Below are 19,977 nucleotides of genomic sequence, written 5' to 3'. Positions count from 1 at the left end.
TTAATCCCTCCCATATCTTTTCCCCCTCCCCTTTCCCTCTGGTAACCACTACACTGTTGTCTGTGTCTATGAGTCTTTGTTTTAGAACAAAATGTGTTTAAATATCAACTCATGTTACAGATACAATGAATAAGGCATAAGTCTGCCTAATGCTATATCTATCTAGTCTGACATCATTTGTAAAGTCTTAAAAATATACAAATGTGCTATATTTTTAAAACTAATGCTCTCTACATATGTGTAGTTAGTAAAAGTGTAAAACCATGCATGGGAATGATAGTTAACTATCTCAGGAGGGAGAAGAACAGTTAGATTAAGTAGGGGGTCATGTGAGGTTCCCCCACTATAATATTTTGTTTCAAAAACATACCTGAAATAAAAATGTTAAGAACTGTTACAGTAAAGCTGAGAGGTAGGTGTATGAATGTTATATCCTTTAATCTTCCAGTTGTTTGAAATATTCCTTTTTTTCCCTTATAAAGTGCAGCTTGGATATAGAACCTGAATAACATTGACTTGTATATTAGTAAGTCTACACTTTTACAAAGTGTTTTTTACTAAATTCATCCTATCTAATAAAAGCGCAGTATGCAAATTGACCATACCTCTGCTACACCCACCAGCCAATCAGGAGGGAATATGCAAATAAACCCAACCAAGATGGCTGCAGCCACAGAGAGCAGGAGGGAGACTTGGGTTTCCCTGGCAATAGAGGAAGCCAAGCTTTCTGCCTGCCCTTGCTGACCCAGGCCTCCACTCAGTGCTACAAAGTTTCAATTATAGAAGATAAATAAATCCCAACAGAAATGGCAGCAGCCACGGAGCTGGAGAGAGCAGGGGGCTAGGGTTGCCCGTGGCGATGGAGGAAGCCAAGCTTCTACAGCCCTGGCCTGCTTTGGCCTCTGCTTAAGGCTACGAAGTTTCAATTACAGAAGATACATAAATCCCAACAGAAATGGCTGGGAGCGAGCAGAAGGCTTGGTTCCACTCCAGGCTACAAAGTTTCAATTGTAGAAGATAAATAAATCCCAGATCCCAGGGCCTCTGCTTGGGTCGCCAGTGGGCGTGGCCAGCCTGCAAACCACCACAGGACTCTCACCCAGGCCGCCCCACACCCCAAGGGAACCCTCACCCTGATCCGGGACACCCTTCAGGGCAAACCAGCTGGCCCCCACCCATGCACCAGGCCTCTATCCTATCTAATAAAAGAGTAATATGCAGATTGACCATCACTCCAATACACAAGGTGGCTTCCCCCATGTGGACACAAGATGGCTGCCACAAGATGGCCAGCAGGAGAGGGCAGTTGGGAGGAACCAGGCCTGCAAGGGAGGGCAGTTGGGGGCAATCAAGCCTGCTGGGGACAGCAGTTAGGGTGACCCGGCCAGCAGAGGAGGGAAGTTGGGGGTGACTGGGTTTGCAGGGAAGGGAAGTTAGGGGTGACCAAGCCTGCAGGGGAGGGCAGTTAGGGGCAAACAGACTGGCAGGGGAGCAGTTAGGCATCAATCAGGCTGGCAGGGGAGTTGTTAGGGGGTGATCAGGCTGGCAGGCAGAAGCGGTTAGGGGCAATCAGGAAGGCAAGCAGGCGAGCAGTTGGGAGCGAGCAGTCCTGGATTGTGAGAGGGATGTCCGACTGCCTGTTTAGGCCCGATCCCACTGTGCATGAATTTCATGCACCAGGCCTCTAGTTTTCCAAATAAGAGAATAAAGCCAAAGTGGTTGAATTACCACGTTAATTTTGCCAGCAAGAAGCAAAGAACTGAATAATGTCTTTTATACTCTAAACTCCCATGGACATTGTTATTAATATTGGCAGATGCAAGAAGTACTGTTCTGTTGTTTAGCAGTTTTCTGAATTGTGCACAAGTCATATATAAAATTCAGTAGAAGCATAATAATCCCTTACTGTTGATTGCTTATTTCCTTTAAAGAAGATTTAGTGGCCATGGTGGAAATGAACACCATTGGGTCAACAGGAGAGATAATAGAAAGTGTGATTACACTATAGGCCTGTGGTTTTAGGAAAAGCTGCAGAAGAACATTTATATACTTTCTTCAAGGTCAATAGGTTGTGATTAATCTTCATTCTTGCGTTCTAGGAACTAATTCTTTAAAGAGCCTTTAGGACCATCCTCCCATATATGAATGATCAGTGTCCAGTTAGTAATAGCATAATTCTGCAACATGGAATGGTATCTTCTTTTTTCTTTTTTGTTAATCATCACCTGAGGATATTTTTCTAATTGATTTTTACAGAGAGTGGAAGGGAGTGAGAGAGACAGAAACATTGATGAGAGAGACACACTAACTGGTTGCCTCCCACACACACCCCAACCAGAGCTGGGGATCAAACCTGCAATTGAGGCACATGCCCTTGACCAGAATCAAACTTAAGACCCTTCTGTCTGAGATCTGAGGCTTTAACCATCTTGCCAAATTGGCTAGAGCTGGAATAGGATCTTCTTGACAGCTTTCTAATAAAATTTTTAGGGTTTCTGTCCTGTCTGTGGAATTCTGTCCCCCATATGAAATTATCAAAGCTTAGCAAGTAGGTAGAGGCTGAATGTGTATCATCTATACTAATAAAAGGGTAATATGCTAATTAGACCAAACATCTCTCAGACAACCTTCTGGATGAAGCCATGGTGGAGGGGCCGAGGCACAGGTGGTTAGAGGTGATCAGGCAGGCAGGGGAGAGCATTTAGGGGGATCAGGCCGGCAGGGGAGAGCAGTTAGGGGGAACAGGCCGGCAGGGGAGAGCAGTTAGGGGGATCAGGCCGGCAGGGGAGAGCAGTTAGGGGGATCAGGCCGGCAGGGGAGAGCAGTTAGGGGGATCAGGCTGGCAGGGGAGAGCAGTTAGGGGGATCAGGCTGGCAGGGGAGAGCAGTTAGGGGGAACAGGCTGGCAGGCAGGTGAGCGGTTAGGAGCCAGTGGTCCCGGATTGTGAGAGGGATCCTGGATTGGAGAGGGTGCAGGCTGGGCTGAGGAAACCCTCTTCCTCCCCTCCATGCACAAATTTCATGCACCGGGCCTCTAGTTTGAAAATAACTGGCAGTGCCTCCTGCTGTCAGGATCTGAAAGGGAGGCTGGAAAAATCTAATTTCTGAACTCTCAGCTCCAACAATGCAATGTGGAGAAAGGCAGGTGTGGAACTGAGGCAACAGGTAAGCAACGCATTTGAGCTTTCTGTGCCAACAGAGCTGCTACTGTCTATTTTCATAATGGGGATTGGCAAGGGTTTCTTTATTAATTAGGGCTAAAGTGGTTATAGTTTGCTTATTCTTTCTCTCTCCCTCCATCTCTTTCTCCTTCTTTCCTCCCTCCTCCTTTTTTTCAACATTCATTTGGAATGAATTCCTGTAACCTTTATAGAAAATATTTTTTTCTTGCCCTTTTCATCACCCTTTAATATCAAGTGTATTCAAACTCTTCCCACCCCTTCCCCCAAAAGACTCCCACTAACTTCAGACTAGAAACCAGGGGCTAACAAATTCAGAAAATGTGACATTAGGTCTGTTTGTAGCTGCTCCTTCCAATAACCTAGAGGGAAGTAGATTCATGTTAACCACACCTTTCGGGAGGACTCACCTTCAATCTGAAATGGCAACTTCAAGTTAATAATCAAAGAATCCCATCAGTTGAACAAAGCTTTATGGTGTCCCTAAACTGATCCCATAAAGGCCCCTATAAGGCAGTTGAACTGACATGCACTCAGAAACTTCAAAGGTTCCCAACCAAGAAGAATCAGGTCCATAAATACTGACAATGGCTGTATAATTATATGAGATGCACATACGCTGTTTGATACCAGAATTGCCATAAAAATGTTCTCTTCAGGAATTTAATTGTCCTATGCACCTGAGAAGGCAAATCCTGAGAGAATTTGAAGTTTGGAAGACTGGTTTTTGCCTACTTTCACATCATGGCCCCAAACAATCTTTATAACAGTGATTCTCAAGGTGCAGTCACTGGGCCAGTAATTTTAGCTCCATTTGGGGACCTGATACAAGTGCACATTCTCAGCTCCCCTCCCACCCTGGGACTGAATCAGAAACTTGGGGATGGGTTCCTGCAGTCTGTATTTGCTGATGCTCATAAGCTTATAAAACTGGAGGCAGAGGGAGGAAGAAAATAGTATGTTAGGTTGCTTCACCTGTCCTAGCTGCCAGCTGACTTTAACTCTGTTTCAAACTGTTGGGTGTGTCATATTATCCTAATCCATATGCACTATGATTTGATTGACTCAGAGCTGGGATGATAGGAATTATAATTGGAAATGATTGCACAATCTATCCTATATAATAAAGAGGTAATATGCAAATTGACCATCACTCCAACACACAAGATGGCCGCCACAAGATGGCCAGCAGGGGAGGGCAGTTGGGGGTGATCAGGCCTGCAGGGGAGGGCAGTTAGGGGAGACCAGGCCCACAGAGGAGAGCAGTTGGGGGCAACCAGGCCTGCAGGGGAGGACAGTTAGGGGAGACCAGGCCTACAGGGGAGGGCAGTTGGGAGGGACAAGGCCTGCAGGAGAGGACAGTTAGGGGCGACCAGGCCATCAGGGGAGGGCAGTTAGGGGCAAACAGGCTGGCGGGGGAGGGCAGTTAGAGGCAATCAGGCCAGCAGGGGAGCAGTTAGGCGTCAATCAGGCTGGCAGAGGAGTGGTTAGGGGGGTGATCAGGCTGGTAGGCAGAAGCGGTTAGGGACAATCAGGCAGGCAGGCAGGTGAGCAGTTGGGAGCCAGCAGTCCTGGATTGTGAGAGGGATGTCCCAGATTGGAGAGGGTGCAGGCTGGGTTGAGGGACACCTCCCCCCCAATGCACGAATTTTGTGCACCCGGCCTCTAGTACATATATAAAAGGCTAAGTGACTGGTCGACCAGTAGCTATGACACGCACTGACCACCAGGGGGCAGACGCTCAATGCAGGAGCTGCCCAGCGAGAGCAACTTTGCAGAGTGCCCTCTTGCATTCAGAACCCCTCGGGGGATGTCAGACTGCCGGAGGGACCCCGCTCATTCTGCAGATGCCCTTTGAGCCCCAGCACTGCCCCAGGTGTGGCCAGCTGAGGAGGGACCATAGGAGGTTGGCTCCAGGGCATGTCTGGCCCATCTCGCCCAGTCTCACCCCAATGGCCACCTTCTAATTAATTTACTTTCAATATGCACAAATCCGTGCACCAGGCCTCTAGTACTATTTATATTAATCTAACTAACCATAGAATAGAACTTAAATAAGAATGTATAAACAAAGCAAACTTATAAAAGTATCTATATAAAGCAACCCATATTCATCTTAGATGTTAAACCCAGCTTGTTACTCTAACCTGATTTTTTCTCTCAAAACTAGAGCTTACATGTTAAAAGTTTTTTTTCTCCTAAGTATACTAGAATCAGAAGTTTCATTTCCTGTGTGAACCTAGGAAGCAGTCTAACCTCAAGATCCTGGCTAACACTGGTCACCCAGTCACAGAAATTCTGACAAAAACTAGATAGCCAATTCAAGAATGCTGACCATAAAATCCATAGTAAGACCTAGGGGAAGACATCCCAATCCTGCATACCCTACATATCCTGCACATACACAGTTTTCTCTCCTCCTCTTTCAGCCCTGTAAAATTTGCTGGCCTGATCAGATCTGTTAAGATGATCTTTAGGATAGGAGTTTGCCATCTTTTTGGGTTGACAGCACTTGAATAAACTTTCCATTTCTACCAGCACTGGTCTCACGAGTTTGGCCTTTGTTGTGGCAGGCAGCCAAACCTGCATTCAGTTTCAGATTGACCAAGTGGAAGTTCTGCTCCCAGCCTATAGTCCTTACAGTCAGAGTGGGGAACCCATTCATAGTACTTCCCATCAAAATTTATAAAATAATCCTAAGAGTGTAGACAGGTCCCTGGTAAAGCATCTTAAACTTAATTTTCGGAACCTTGGAATTTAAGTTAAATGAACTATGGAAGTTTTGGTTGATAAAGAGTAATTTTTATTAATTTTTTTCTATCAATAGATTTTGGGCATCTTCTGTGTGCGAGGCAACAGTCTAGTTGGGGCATAGTGGTAAACAAACAAGTAGTGTTACCTCCCTTGTAGACTTTACATTTTACTGTGGGATAAAAACACTAAAGAATTACACAAGCATGACATATAATAAGAGCCATTAAAAATAGCTAATGGGACTGAGAATTGATGAAGGGTATTTTTAGAGAACATTATTCTAGGATTATTCTAAGGTGGTGATAAGTTGATATCTGAATAAAGAGAGAGACGGGGAGCCATCTCTCTTTCTCCTTGGTACTGAATAGTGTGGGCTGAAATAGAAAACTTTTCACTCATTAACTCTAACTTTATTTATTTCCAGCAGGTCTTCAACTTATTCTAACCAGTCCCAAATAAATTAACTAGATTCATAGGTTAATGTTATTCACCTTAACTAGGTTTATCCTGTGACTGCAGGTGCTAAACAACTAATGGAAACATAAGCTTGCATACACCAGTTTTACATATGACAAGGTAACAACAAAGCGCAGTATATTAAAAATAATAGATAACCCATTAAAATAAACTATCCTATATAATAAAGAGGTAATATACAAATTAACTCTCATGCCCTCACAAGATGGCTGCCTACAACCAGGCCAGAAGGGGGGTTAGTGAGGGACGACCAAACGACTGAACAAACAGGCTGCATGGGGCAACCAGGCCAGCAGGGGGGTTAGTGAGGGATGACCAAACAACTGAACAGCAGGCTGTGTGGTGCGACCAGGCTGGTGGGGGGGCCATGAGGGGTGACTCGGCTGGCAGGGGGAGCAGTTGGGGGCGACCAGGCCACTGGGGGGGGGCAGTTGGAGGCAACCAGGCCAGCAGGGGGTGGCAGTTAGGGGCGACTAGGCTGGTGGGAGAGCCATTAGGGGTGACCAGGCCAGCAGGGGGGGTAGTTGGGGGCAACCAGGCAGGCAGGGAGGTGAGTGATTAGGAGCCAGCAATCCAGGATTGTGAGAGGGATGTCCGACTGAATTTTGTGCACCGGCCCAGGATCGGGCCTAAACCGGCAGTTGGACATCCCTTGAGGGGTCCCAGATTGGAGAGGGTGCAGGTTGGGCTGAGGGACAACCCCCCCCACCCTATGCACGAATTTTGTGCACTGGGCCTCTAGTCCTAATATATAAAAATCCTGGGACCATGACATCCACAATGACTGGAGGCTCGACCTAACACCCAGCAGGCTCTGGTGGGTGGGGACTTGTGGCAGCAGAGACAGGGACGGGGGAAACGGGGCCAGCACTCACACTCACTCACAACCACACACACGGACAGACACACACAGCACCCACCAGCTCACAGCCTTTTCTCTCTTTCTTTCTCTCCCTCCCAGCTCACCCTTGGAGCCTCTCTCAGAATGAGGAAACAAAACAGACTGGGCCTGAAGAGGCCTGGATGGAAAAAAGGGCAGGCAGAGGGTGGAGCGGCCCTCACTGGCCCTGCCCACTCCCAGCTGGGAAAGAGGAAGAGGGAGACAGGAAAGCAGGTAGGCCTGGAGGACTGCTGAGAAAAACAGAGACAGAGACTGGGAGAGATCAGGCAAGCAGGGGAGAGCAGTTGGGGGTGAGATTAGGTCAGCAGGGGAGAGCAGTTAGGGGTGATCAGGCAGTCAGGCAGAGGGGTTAGGGGCAATCAGGCAGGCAGGCAGAGGCAGTTAGGGGCGATTAGGCAGGCAGGCAGGTGAGTGGTTAGGAGCCAGTGGTCCCCGATTGGAGAGGGTGCAGGCTGGGCTGAGGGAACGCCCCCCGCCCTCCTGCCGTACATGAATTTTGTGCACCGGGCCACTAGTATTTTATTATAATTCCTTATAAAGTTAAAAAGAGAGGCAGACACTGCTAAGTAAAGGATTGTAAACCAACAAAGGTCCATTCCACTAAAAATAAAATCATAAAAAACATTAAAAAATTTAAGATAACAAACAGGATCCTCAAACAGCATTCTGGCTTCTAGCACACAATCCTTCTACAATCACAGCTTTAGGGATTATATCAGCTTCTGAATTCTCAGGTGGAGCTAGATGAACCATGTGATTTTTTAAGGTAGAAAAATTGACCATTGCTCTGCAAAGAGAAAAAAGATCAGAATCTGCACTGTAATTTTCTCTTTTGTCTTAGAGCACATAGTTTCTAAACCTTAGGGAGAGGTACCGAGGGGAGGGAGCAAAGAGGTAATGTTTTGAATCATGTTCTAAAAACACTAATACAAGTTATATATGTCTAGCAATATAAGTATCTTTGTTTTTCTTAACCATAAAATATATCAGAGATGTGTAACATATATCTGATATAATATAGCATCTGTTAACACACCTCAAAATTTTAAAGTGCTTAATCTCTCTAGTGTACAGACACTTCTCTCCAGAGAGAGCTAAATCCAAGTTCATAATATACATATCTGCATATATTTGGAATTTCCCTTCTCAGCTGTCCAGAAAGGAAAATTCATACAATTTAGGTAATGTACTCCCTGACAGGCAGGCATTTAATCCTCTAAGGACGGAGTCTGAATTTAAAATATTTCTTAGTGCACATTGTCATGGATTCTCTCTACCTTATCAAAGTCCACTTTCTATGGTTTTGGTATCAAATTTATAACATTTATATTTAATATTGGATTGGTGTTGATTTTGGTAAAAATGTTTTGCCTATTGCCTCATTCTTCATGGCTCCTGAGGGACAATCTGAGTTGATTTGGTTAATGCCGATTAACATGCCAGACACAAGGGGCTGCCAAAAAGATCAACACCTCTAGTGAGCCTTTCCTGAATTGGAAGTGCAGGCATTTATATGATTTCTTTGTAAAAATCTTGTTTGCTGTTATAAAATATCCTTGAACCTCATTAGTCTGTGTACTTTAAGTAACTTCACCTTAAATTTCTGGTTGTCTCTCCAATGTATAAAATTGCTGTTCTTGATCTTTTTGGGGGGCCACCTTGTTTATTTGCATCATTTCCTGGGCTTATTCTTACAGGAGCTGGATTGCTACAGAAAGGGAAAAGAAGGTAAAGAAGAATGAGATTAATATCTATGCAAGTTCTGGTGACTGAAGTTCAGAACCTCAACCTGTGTTGTTATCCTGTCCTCATTTTAGAAAATGAGTTATTAGTTTAATAACTCAACATAGAAAGGTTTATATAAGAGAAGGTTCTCCCCAAAATACCACTAGATTTTCTATGAGCTGATCAGAAGTCATTAGTTAAAATCGAATGATCTTAGACCATCTATAAAAGGCAGAGTCTAAATGAGCCAATAAGAGTCCTATCTGGGGGGTGGGGGGCAAATGGAGGATTAAGGACACATATGTAATACCTTAATCAATAAAGAAAAAAAAAAAGAGTCCTATCCCATGGATCATGGAGAAAGTTAAAATATTTAACATTTAACTAGTTAAAACTAGTATTCTAGTAAACTTCTCTCCTTAGCCTATAATTCATAGTGATCAGTCTACCCTCATTATTTTAATCAGGACCTCTAATATTCCCAGTTGGTCTTGATAAGAAAGAATTCGTAACATGAACACTATAATTACAACAAGATGACTTTCTCAGTCTAAGAGTTACTAAATAAATGGTGAAGTTATACCTAGTAATTGTATACACAGCTTTATACCACATTGAAGAGAATTAACTGATGCAATGATGGCACCAGTCACTAGGTACTACATGTGTTTTATAAAACAAGGACTGTTTTAATCTCTTTATATGCATTATTTCATTTACTCCTCACCACAAATCTGTGAAATAGGGACAATTATGTCCACTCTAAAGATGAGGACTCTGAAGCACAGAATTATTAAATAACTTCCCCAAAGTCACACTGGTAATAAGTAGCAGAGTGGAAAGACCAAGAACACAGAATAATACTGCATCAAGACAGTAAGATTCTCATGGTCAATCCTGCCTAGTAACTTCATCTCTCAGCTTTAGCTCTCTCTCCTCCCCTAACCAGTTAAAAAGGTTTGAGAAGATAAGAAATCAGCTTGGTAGACTCACCAGGGCACGATACAGGCCACAGGTATTGAAGCTTCAAGAGTGGAGAGCAATGACTTAAAGGTGATTTCAGATATAAAAAGGAGACGATTCCCTGGGAGGACCTGAGGAAACAAAGGAAATGTACAAGTTGACACAAAGATTTTCTTAGGAATTAGTGGACCAGCCAACATCTCTAAGAAATGGGCACACACTAAAATGTATCTTCCCAGTGGGAAAGAGAGAGCCATTTCCTAAGTGGCCAGAAGAATTAACATCTGTTATAGGGTATGGTTCACAGGAGGTAAGAAAACCTGCCACTGAGTTTAAATAATATTGCCTCAAGGCTCTCATAATTATCAAGAAAGCGTTTATAATTTCTTCTTTTGAGAAACTTTTCTCTAGATTCTAGGCATTCAGATACTGAGCATTACCTTAGAATGGTAGATGAGTAAGAGATGCATCTAGTATAAAGAATACTTTAAAAAGATCTATATGATCTTCAGAGATAACATTTTTTTGTTAATCCTCACCCGAGGATATTTTTCTCCATTGATTTTTAGACAGTGAAAGAGAGGGGGAGAGAGAAAAAAACATCAATGTGAGAGAGACACATCGATTGATTGCCTCTTGCATGCATGCACCCCGACTGAGGCTTGGGGTCGAGCCTGCAACTGAGGTACTTGCCCTTGACCGGAATCAAACCTGGGACTCTTCAGTCCGCGGGCCGATGCTCTAACCACTGAGAAAACCAGCTACAGCAGAAATAACATTTTTTTTTTAAGGAAATGTGAACAGTGTGGTACAGATAATATGAAGATTTATTTCTCATCATTTCATTTAATCTCTCACCATAGTGAATACCAGTGCATGCTTTCTTTGTTTATCCTTAATATTCATTTAATATAATTGAAACTCTCCTATTAGCTTATCTGCCCAGCCATTAGCTCTCATCAATTTCCTTATATTTTCATAGGAACATGAAAATAATATTAAAATTTGTTTTCAAAAGGCACTATGTCTTTGTTTCTTAGTTTTCAAATGGAGAAAAAGTTAAAGGAAATGACACATCCCTCAGGGTTTCTCAGCAGAGGTTCGGTGGGGTAAGATTGGTTCATTGTGATGGCAAAGCATTCAAGTTACTGTGAGACTTTCAAACTATACATATCCCTCATCAGACTGATGCCCTTATTCTACCCATCCAGACCCCCAAGCCAGGAAGGGGCACCAGACTCTCTGGTAGGAGCTGAGATGTCAGGAGGTGGGTCAGGCAGTCACTTGAAGATGTCATTTGAAAATGTCAGGATGTGTCAACTACTCAAACTCTTTCTCCATTTGCCTGCATCAGGAAGGACTGGCTGCTGCTTAAGGCTATAAACATTTAGAAGGATATAAACCTACTAGAGGCCTGGTGCACAAAATTTGAGCATGGGTAGGGTCCCTAGGCCTGGCCAGTGATTAGGGCTGATCTGTGGGGCAACCGGTGAGGCAATCGGGGGGTGGGGTCCCCGCTGGCACCTGCTTTGGCTGGCCTGGTGCCTGGGGGCTGGGGACAGCTCCTGCACTGAATGTCTGCTCCCTGGTGGTCAGTGTGCATCATAGCAACTGGTTGTTCTGCTGTTTGGTTGATTTGCATATTAGGCTTTTATTATATAGGACAGCCGTGGGCAAACTACAGCCCGCAGGCCGGATCTGGCTGTTCTATCTGGTTCTCTTGCTCTCCCCTCTGCTCCTTTACTTTGAATTTATATTAGTTCACACAAACACTCCATCCGTGCTTTTGTTCCGACCCTCCGGTCCAGTTTAAGAACCCATTGTGGCCCTCAAGTAAAAAAGTTTGCCCACCCCTGATAAAGGATGTTGTTAACTTTTTTCATGGAGCAGAGATGGGCAGACTTCCGCAAAGGCAGATAGAATCCTTTTAGTTTTGTGGGCTATGTGGCCTCTTATAGTATGAAAGTAGCTGCAGAAAATAAATAAATGAATAAGTAAATGAGCATGGCTATGTCCCAATAAAACTGAATTTATGGACACTGAAATTGAATTTTGTACTTTTTACCTATTACCAAATAATATTTTTCATTTTAAAATCATTTAAGTATTTAAAACTCTATTATTAGCTCATGGACCACATATAATTAGGTGGTGGGCCAGATCAGGCCTGCAGGCTGTAATTTGCTGACCCCTGATATAGAGAAAAACCCCAAAAACCCACCTGTTCTTCTCTATAATTAAGACAAGTTCCACATCTTATTTAGCTTTGCATTCTCTAAAGGAAGGTACATCTGACTGACAAGTGGAAACTGTGCATTCTTACCTTCCTTCTCTGCTCATCGTCTGGATATGACATTTGGCAAAAAAAAATATTTATCTTATTACTAAAAAAAAAAAAAAAAAAGAAAAAGAAAAAGAAACTAAAATAACAACAAAAAAATTCCCAAACCAAAACTATGACATACAGTCTGTGAGCCTGAAAGTCTCTGAAGATTTAGTTAATTAGGCAGGTTTGTAATTACCTCAGTCTGAATGTTACAATCACTGGGATGGTATCGAAACTCATAAAATCCTTGATACACCAAAGTTACAGGACACTGATCTCCTAGAAACACTTCTTTAGTGGTCACAGGTAGATCATTACCAAATGCAGTTGGCTTGACTCTGGCCAGGAACAGAGAGGGGCTGCATCGTACATACACTATTGAGAGGTAGAAAAGAAAAAGTGTCAGAAAATTCAGAGGTACCAGGGAAAGTCAGGGAGGCTCAAAGTCAGTTGACAATAAAAGGCAACCCCTCCCACTTGCTGGTAGAGGAAAATAGATTTTAGAGGTGGTAGTCAGTCTTACCTTCCCTTTTGAAATACTCACATGCCCACCCACCTCCTAGAAGCATCCAGGTGATCTTACACATGGATTAAAATGAACCCAAACAAGATGTTAGTTGCCCTCTATACCGACATGTCCACTATAATAGTAATTATGGGCAATAGTCAGCCTACCCTCATTCCCAGCTTTAACTCTTGGAAAGCACAACCTCTGTTCTAATCCTGGTATCTCTGTTTAATCTTAGTATTTTCTGAAGCAATACAGAGACTTGACCAAACTAAAACTAACAAAGTTGGGATAGAAAACTAGTGATCATAGGTTAACACAGCATACTTTTCCCATACTCTTTTTCTTTTACTACTAATTGTGACGCTGTACGAACATGCTGTAAAATGTTGTTCTCTTTGCATAAGAATGTAAGGACCAAGAGAATGAAGATTTTGTTTTTAATTTTTCATTGCTGCATTATTTAGAAGCAAGAATAAGCCACAATAAATGCTCAGTAAATATTCATTGAATGAATACATGTACAAAACGGCCTATCTCTCCAAAAGAAGGAAGCACATGCAGACCCTCCCTGATCACTGAGCTATGTTTTAGGAGAGCTAAAACAGAAGGAAAACTTGGACTTGTGATGAAGTCCAAGGGTGAAATATCCTAGAAATTGCTGATAAAGGACTGGGAAGAGTTGGTGGCTTTGAGTAATATTGTACCCTGTCAACCAAAAGACAGTTGAAGCTTATTTTTAATTGAAGCATTAAAGTTTGCTAACGGCCAGGAAGCAGGTGGTGACATATAGGTTCCCATAGTTAAATCCCAGAGTAATTTGAAACTACTGATAATTTAGGGAATAAATTGAAAAATCTGAGAAGGAATTATCTGCTCTTTTAAAGGGGCAGGCATAGAATCACTGGAAGGTTAACCTGTGGTGAGTTTTTATGGGTAAACTGTTCATAGTCCTAAAGCCATCTTTAGCTGCTGGCAATTTCCAACCACTGGAGAATTTTGGTACTACAGCCATGAAAGTGACAAATAAAATCATTGGCTTGTCCTTCTTCCTTTTTAGCACATGTATGATGGATAAACTAGGTATTATTCCTTTACACGGAGAGAAAGAGGGCATCTCAGCATTAAGTCATGTGTCATCCTAGTGGGATTAAGAGTGCAAAGACCCTGGCTGGTGACTTCCCAAAACAGAAAGTGGCCAGTCTGGTCAGAATGTAAGGAACTACAGCAAATATTGTGTGGAGTAAATAGGATCTAAGTTATGATTTGAGAAGCTCATTCTGGAGGTTAGGAGAGCGGGACTAGAATCTGAGAGATCAGTTTCAAGGGCATTAAATTAGATCAGGATTGGTTATTGGAGGCTTGGACTTGAGTTGTAGAAGAGATGGCAAGAGCCGGTGGAATTCTAGGAACATTGTGGAGTCATATGGATGTGGAGCTGGGGAAGGAAAGTAATCATTCTAAAGGAACCTGAATAGATGGTACTGCTCTCAGCTGAGATAAATGAAACTGAGGAGAGGCAGGTTTGAGATTTTTTTAAATGCATGCATTTTATTTTAGACATAATAATTTAAAGGTACATATTGGACATCCAAGTTAATATGCTGAATAGTTGGTTAGAAGAGTTCAAGTGAGACAATGCATTAGTATAAGATCTCAAGAAATTGGCATATAGAAGTTATTAAAGTGAACTCATATATGATAGGGAAGAATTGAAGGATACTGCCAAATCTTCTGAGAGTTTATTTTGTCCATTATGAACATGTACATAAAGTAACTTCACGTTGAATCCCATTTTTGTTTAGAAACAAGAAGTCATTAACTCTTTGGATTTTTACCAAAATTCTATTGTGAAGTCACTTTTTAAAATATATTTTTATTGTTGATAGTATTACAGACATGTGAAGTCATTTTTAGTAATTGTTAAAAATGTAAATTATTTGGCCAAATTCTCAAAACCCAATTCATTAGGTGTGGAGTGGGACCCAGCTGTCTACATATTTTAATATGTACCTCAGGTCTTCTCTAAAGATGAAATCTTCAAAAGCCAGTAAGGCATATGGGACTTGCATTTGTCAGAATTCTGAATTAGTCTTTCCAGCTGTGAGAGCTCATTTACTTTTTCTCTAGAAATAGCACTAAGAATGTATGTCCAGAGGTCCTTAAGTGTATACTTCAAATAACGAATTCTGGAGGTGGACCAGACTCTATATCTTGAAAATGTACGGGGACATAACTTTCTTGGCCCCTTTGTCAGAATTTTTGTTACAAATAATTCCAATCACTTGGCATCTTATTTTATGAAGCTGAAAAATAAAGGTCCCTGTAAAATAGCTTAGAATCTACAGTCAAGCTTTGATACTCATACATATAGTGTGAATAAGTTTCTCTCTTTAAGGTTTATTCCTAAGTATCATTCTTCATAGCTGAAGCCAAGATAACTCTTCCATCTCAAATACATGGAAACCTATTATAAATCAATCAACCCCACTTTCCTTACTGGATAAGCCACCCTTAAAGGGGGGAAGGGATAGTGTAGGGCAAAAGAAGTGACCAGGGATAAAGCCAAGTGTGAAACAAGGCATTCCAACCCCAACCTGAAGCAGATCATTGTTAGACCCTTCATTATTAGCAAAGCAGCAGCAGACTGAAATGTTCAGATTTGAAAAGTCAAAGAAGCAGCCTCATTATTGATTATCAATTCCCCACCATCTCTCCTAGTATTCCGTAAATACCTGGTTGTTCTCCAGAGGAAGTCCAAATCAGAGAAAAAAAGAGGTGCAGCCCTCCTAACACCAGAAAAACCTTCATCTGGCCAGAGACCAAGGCAACATCCATTCGGGGAACAGGAAGTTGTGACATGACCACCTGCCGTGTATTAGAACTGGAGCCTCTCAGGTGTCCATAATAATCCATCACCTTGGGCAGCTTGAGGAGAGTCTTTACTCATTGTGAGAAAACCTCCTTAAATTCAGCATTTTATTATTACAGGTTCGAAAGAATAAGGTGAGTGGAGTGAAATGTATCATATGAATATTTTCACAGAAGCTGTCTTCCTTAGGGTCAGGTTATATTTGTGAATCTATCACTTTCAAGTGCGTGTTCAAATGAATTTCAGGGGCTGATCATTGGGAGGTGATCAGAAAAGCATACAGAGGATCAACTTTATTGCTGATGTCTTGGAACTTATCCAGGAGTTCTTACAGGCTTTTGTTTTTCTTTAACATTTCTGAGTACACATATTTTTAGGTGAGGTTGGTGGGGTGGTACTGAAGTGACCAGCTTCAAGAAACATTACATTTCCTGTACATCCCCAAAGCAAAGCTCCAAGAACAGTTGGGACCTAGATGACAAGTTTTATCTGCTCTCAATTATGCTACTAGACAATCTTGTCAAAAGTTCAGTCTTCATTAATGCATGTTAGTAAATACTCAGTGCTGAAGTGGAACTCCTTTGTCACTCAGACATCCTAAGTAATAAATTTGTTTTTCAATTCAGAACTTATTAAGAACTCTAGATCATCATTTGATTCATGTGCAGCATGAATTTTTAAATTTCAAATCGTTTGCTAGAGACCAAGGACTCTATAGTGATTTTCAAACCTTCGCATGAATCAGAATCACCGTAAGGACTTATCAAAGTTTTTGATTCAGTGTCTGAAATGGGGCCCAAGAATCTGTAATACAAATAAGTTCCCAGATAAAGGTGATACTGTTGGCCATATTTTGAGAGCCATGATTAACTGTTTGTCTAAAAGTAGGAAATAGAGGTAGCTTCTTATATAGGTGAATAATCAACTTTATCATCATTTTTACAAGGTCGGTATAATTATTAATTTTCCAGTCTGTTCTGAAAATGAAGGGACACATAAATCCCATGTGTACTTGGGGACTTGCCCCCCTTTTTCATAGCCCAACTCATTGCCTGTACTATTTTACATCCTCAAGGCTGGGGCCTGGTCTATTTACCTTGGTACGTGTGCTGTGCAAAAAACAGATTAAGTTAAAGAAACAGAAATGAAAAAAGAAAAAGCACAAATTGACACTTGTTTTTCTCTTAGACTTTTCTGCCCTTTGCAGGCATATTTTGTAGTCTGTGAGATGATTATGGATTGTACCCATGCGAAAATGTAAAGCTTTACTAATTTTTATTTTAATATGTATAGGAAACATTAATATCACAATAAACCCTTTTTTGTGGGGATAATTTTGCCCAGAACAAAGTTAAAAAAGGAAGTGTGGTATGATGCACCATATTAGAACTATGAAAACAGGTCCTAAGCTTAGACATGCACGTATCACATTTAACCATGTATTACTACACTTATTCCAATCTCCTTACCAATCTGGAAAGTTGATGTTTACAAACAAATTAAGTTATGAAAGTGATTGATGATTTATATCTTCCATTTACCTGGTCAAATCTCTTGGATGGATAGTCTTTTTGTGTTAAAGATATATATATATATGATTCACCCATAGGCCTAACTCCAAACAAACACTAAATCAGCATTTACAAAAATACTTTAATGAATACTCTCATATTTTTTATTTTTAAAATGTAATATTCATTTCAGAATCAAAACATACACAATCCAGTGTAGCTAGTTTATTTTACAGTAACTGAACTATAAGGCAGAGTCATTAAATATACAAAGTCACTTTAGTAAGTAGAAGAATCAAGCACAATATTATCTTTCAAAGCTTCCTCATTCATTATACTCTTTCTGATACATATCATGGCTCAATTCCATGTTGGGAGAATAAATGGCTAAAAAACAAAGAGAAAGCAATCTTTAATTTAATACTAAGTCATAGAGATCCGTGGAAGGAGGAGTTTATCAGCCTAATATTTAAACGTACTTTGCTTGTAATTTTGTGATACTGAGACATTGAACTCGAAAAGGACCCCACATTGACCTTTGAGACCAGTGAAATGGTATTCTGAGACACTTTGACCATCTTACTGAAATATTTACATTGAGTGTTATAAATTTGAATGACCCCCTGAAAACTACAGGAAAATTCTATCCTTGTTTAATAATAAAAATAGTGGAGCCCTGGCTGATTTGGCTCCGTGATTAGTGTTTTAGCCCGAGGACTGAAGGGTCATTGGTTTGATTACTGGTCAAGGGCACACACCTTGGTTGCAGGCTCTATTCCTGCCCTGGTTGCGGCGTGTGTGGGAGGCAACCAATTGAGGAATCTCTCTGACATTGGTGCCTCTTTCTCTCCCTGCTCCTCACTTCCCTCAATCAATGGCAAAAAATATCCTCTTAAAAAACACACACAATTAGTTGACACCAAAAAATAATTCAGAGTTCAGAGCTAGTGTGCAATATCTTTTAGCTTGATCAGAGTACTACTGGGAGGGGGTAGGAAGGGAGAGAATTGATGTTTTATTTTTTTTTATTTTTTATTTTTTTAAAATATATTTTATTGATATTTCACAGAGAGGAAAGGAGAGGGATAGAGAGCTAGAAACATCGATCAGCTGCCTCCTGCACACCTCCCACTGAGGATGTGCCCGCAACCAAGGTACATGCCCTTGACCGGAATCGAACCCGGGACCTTTCAGTCCGCAGGCCGACGCTCTATCCACTGAGCCAAACCGGTTTCGGCTGATGTTTTATTTTTTATTGTGGTAAAATATACATAAGAATGGCTAAAATGATAAATTTTATCTTAAGTGTATAGTTTAGTGCAGTGGTTGGCCAACTCATTAGTTAACAGAGCCAAATATCAACAGTACAACGATTGAAATTTCTTTTGAGAGCCAAATTTTTTAAGCTTAAACTTCTTCTAACGCCACTTCTTCAAAATAGACTCGCCCAGGCCGTGGTATTTTGTGGAAGAGCCACACTCAAGTGGCCAAAGAGCCGCATGTGGCTCACGAGCTGCAGTTTGCCAACCACTGGTTTAGTGGCATTAAGCACATTCGCATTGTTGAATACTCTTGATCTTTCCTTTAACTTTCATAGGTCAAAAAAGGCTGAGTGATTTAGTGATACACACCCACACACATACACATTTTCATCTATATATATAAAAGCCAGTGACCAAATGGCAGAATGACTAGAACAACCGGTTGACCAGTCACTATGATGCGCACTGACCACCAGGGGGCAGACGCTCAATGTAGGAGCTGCCCCTGGTGTTCAGTGTGTTCTCACAGTGGGAGTGCCGCTCTGCTGACCAGGATGAACAGCTGCTCCTGCTGTGGGAGCAGCCACTAGCAGGCCCACGGTGAGGCCAAGTCTTTGCACCTATCAAATACCTGAGACAATCCAGACTCTGGCCTGACCCCACCACCTGATGCAGGCCCTCTAAGGTGTGTTCTAGAAAGAGCGTGGGGAGCTGGCATAGGTGGATGGCAAGAGGGGACATGACTGTGGATTCCCTGGGGGAGGCTGTCCTGATAGCTGAGGATCCTGGAGCACAGCTTCCCTGAACACCCCCCGATGGTGTCACTGACCTGGCATCACATATCAAGGACATTCACCGGTGGCTTTGAGTTGCAAAGCTCTCCACCAGGTTCCTCCAGGACACAGAAACATACTTTTCTAAGACATTACCCTGAAATATCAGCTCAAACTAATTTCCTCATTCAGCAGCCACTCAGAGGGCAGGTCCATAGCAGCTCTGCTGACCAGGATGAGTGGCTCTCCCACAGCAGGCCGATCCCTGCAGGCCTTGCCCCCCACCAGTGCATGAATCCGTGCACCGAGCCTTTAGTTTTTATATATTAGCCAATGCCCTGGAGCTATTGCCTCTGGTCCACCAGAATAATAGTGATGACTAAGGCATTCCCATTTTGATAGTAATTATTATGTTGGTTGTAACTTATCTTCCTTAGAAAAAATGAAGACATGAAGACTAGACCAACAAAGGAATATGATTAGGTTTTCGGTGCATGAATTTTACTGCTGTATGTAAACAGAAACATGCACTCCCCTCCTTTCCTCCCAACACACACACTATACACCTCTCTTGCCACCCAACACTAGGTCAGATTAAGCTTTTGACAGATTTTAGTTGCCAATTTGTCTAAGTCTGGGCACTGTGGTACTCTGCTAACTCAAGCATTATAAATCATCTTTATCCAGAAGGTCCAGGCACTGCTCTGCACTCCTACAACACCAAACT

This window comes from Plecotus auritus, assembly GCF_963455305.1.
Source record: "Plecotus auritus genome assembly, chromosome: 9".
Lineage (NCBI taxonomy): Eukaryota > Metazoa > Chordata > Mammalia > Chiroptera > Vespertilionidae > Plecotus > Plecotus auritus.
This window is presented reverse-complemented; position numbering follows the sequence as displayed.